This window comes from Hyperolius riggenbachi, chromosome 4, assembly GCF_040937935.1.
Source record: "Hyperolius riggenbachi isolate aHypRig1 chromosome 4, aHypRig1.pri, whole genome shotgun sequence".
Taxonomy (NCBI): Eukaryota; Metazoa; Chordata; class Amphibia; order Anura; family Hyperoliidae; genus Hyperolius; species Hyperolius riggenbachi.
The window spans coordinates 8,548,284-8,550,783 of NC_090649.1; the positions used below are offsets into that span (position 1 = coordinate 8,548,284).

General features: G+C 47.4%; 3 non-coding genes across 3 annotated transcripts; 1 reads left to right on the forward strand and 2 right to left on the reverse strand.

Annotated features, from left to right (window-relative positions):
* Positions 1-497: 497 nt before the first annotated feature.
* TRNAN-GUU (transfer RNA asparagine (anticodon GUU)) lies at positions 498-571 on the reverse strand. The gene has a single exon. It is a non-coding gene; the product is annotated as a tRNA-Asn (tRNA).
* Positions 572-1,549: 978 nt separating this feature from the next.
* On the forward strand, positions 1,550-1,621 carry TRNAG-UCC (transfer RNA glycine (anticodon UCC)). Its single transcript has one exon. It is a non-coding gene; the product is annotated as a tRNA-Gly (tRNA).
* Positions 1,622-2,118: 497 nt separating this feature from the next.
* TRNAN-GUU (transfer RNA asparagine (anticodon GUU)) lies at positions 2,119-2,192 on the reverse strand. Its single transcript has one exon. It is a non-coding gene; the product is annotated as a tRNA-Asn (tRNA).
* Positions 2,193-2,500: the final 308 nt, after the last annotated feature.

A 2,500-nucleotide genomic window follows, 5' to 3' on the forward strand; every position in this document is an offset into this window, starting at 1 on the left:
TGTGAGCTTGCTTTTGGCACCCTACAATTCCATGGAAGACAAGACCAAGACAAGATCTCTGAACAGTTAGGACATCCTGCACCTGCTCAGTCTCTGGAGAGGTTCCATTCCGGTGCAGCAGACTCTACGCCAGCTTAAAGTTCTTTCTAAATGGTCAACACTTAATGCAGACACTCTATAATGTTCTAAACAAATAGCTAGCAAGGCACTAAAGCGAGCCTGTCCTTGGGTGGGCTTGAACTGCCTTTCTTTGGCTTGACAGCCGTCGCCAGGCTTTGGGTTCGATCCCCGGCTAATACTTTACTGCTGCTTCTGGGGTACAGAAAACTTCATTTGGTCACAGACACTGCCAGGGATGTCTGTTGTATCACTAAGACATGAACTTGATGCTGCTCACCCTTTTCATGAACGTGAATGAGATTCCAACGTGTCTCAAATGAATCTACATGGCTATCTGGGGTTCTCTTCGGACAACTGTTGAACACAAAAGGAAAGGCCGTCCCTGGGTGGGCTTGAACCACCAACCTTTCGGTTAACAGCCGAACGCGCTAACCGATTGCGCCACAGAGACTGTGCCTGCAGTTGTTGCTAAATGATTTTATGGGGATGTATGTGTGTCTTGTGGAGTGAGGAAGTAAGTCTGCTCCAAGAAGTTTAACGCCACTTTTTCCCACAATGAAGCATTCACTGTATGGCAGCAGAGTGGCGCAGCGGAAGCGTGCTGGGCCCATAACCCAGAGGTCGATGGAGCGAAACCATCCTCTGCTAGGTGTACGTTGGTTTTTATACCTTGCTTACCATATGGGCCAATTGTCGGCCATAGCCCCTTAAGAGAAAGTGTCATTAGGGCCTTGCTGTAACATAGATAGTAGTGTAACTATTTCAACTAATGTACCCTTCTTAAACTTGAAGGTTGAATACAAACAGAAGCAGAGTGGCGCAGCGGAAGCGTGCTGGGCCCATAACCCAGAGGTCGATGGATCGAAACCATCCTCTGCTAGGCATGAATTCATTTTTGCACCTTGCTTTATCGCATGGGCAAAACGGTTTCCATTGCCCTGTAAGAGAAAGTGTAATAAGGGCCCTGCTGTAACGTACATATTAGGGTAGCTAAGACTACTCCTGGGCCGTTCTTGTAGTTGAAGAGATGGGTGAACTGTGACACCGCACTTAAAAAAAAAAAAAAAAACAGCAAACAGAGAAGCTTCCCCATATTGGAGCATTGGATTTGGTCAAGTCTTAAGCCAATGTGTTGTAGGGCACAAGTAAGCTTTGGGTTAGCAGGAATGGTTGCATGGCCACCTAGCTTTTCATCCTTCCCACCCTTGCCCTGGAATCTTCCAGACTTCAAATTGCTGTCCTTTGCTGTGTGTGTTGCACCAGCATCATCCAGGGGGGCACATGATCTTTCTGAAGTCTTGAATTGAAGTCTGTAAGCAGTATCACCATGTGTCCCACTGCTTACATCTAGCAAAGTAGGCAAATAAGCAAGCTCATTTTTCTCTTGGGTATATTGCAATGGTACATGCTAGGCGAGTTTCAGCATGTAGCGTTGGTGGTATAGTGGTGAGCATAGCTGCCTTCCAAGCAGTTGACCCGGGTTCGATTCCCGGCCAACGCATGTGAGCTTGCTTTTGGCACCCTACAATTCCATGGAAGACAAGACCAAGACAAGATCTCTGAACAGTTAGGACATCCTGCACCTGCTCAGTCTCTGGAGAGGTTCCATTCCGGTGCAGCAGACTCTACGCCAGCTTAAAGTTCTTTCTAAATGGTCAACACTTAATGCAGACACTCTATAATGTTCTAAACAAATAGCTAGCAAGGCACTAAAGCGAGCCTGTCCTTGGGTGGGCTTGAACTGCCTTTCTTTGGCTTGACAGCCGTCGCCAGGCTTTGGGTTCGATCCCCGGCTAATACTTTACTGCTGCTTCTGGGGTACAGAAAACTTCATTTGGTCACAGACACTGCCAGGGATGTCTGTTGTATCACTAAGACATGAACTTGATGCTGCTCACCCTTTTCATGAACGTGAATGAGATTCCAACGTGTCTCAAATGAATCTACATGGCTATCTGGGGTTCTCTTCGGACAACTGTTGAACACAAAAGGAAAGGCCGTCCCTGGGTGGGCTTGAACCACCAACCTTTCGGTTAACAGCCGAACGCGCTAACCGATTGCGCCACAGAGACTGTGCCTGCAGTTGTTGCTAAATGATTTTATGGGGATGTATGTGTGTCTTGTGGAGTGAGGAAGTAAGTCTGCTCCAAGAAGTTTAACGCCACTTTTTCCCACAATGAAGCATTCACTGTATGGCAGCAGAGTGGCGCAGCGGAAGCGTGCTGGGCCCATAACCCAGAGGTCGATGGATCGAAACCATCCTCTGCTAGGTGTACGTTGGTTTTTATACCTTGCTTACCATATGGGCCAATTGTCGGCCATAGCCCCTTAAGAGAAAGTGTCATTAGGGCCTTGCTGTAACATAGATAGTAGTGTAACT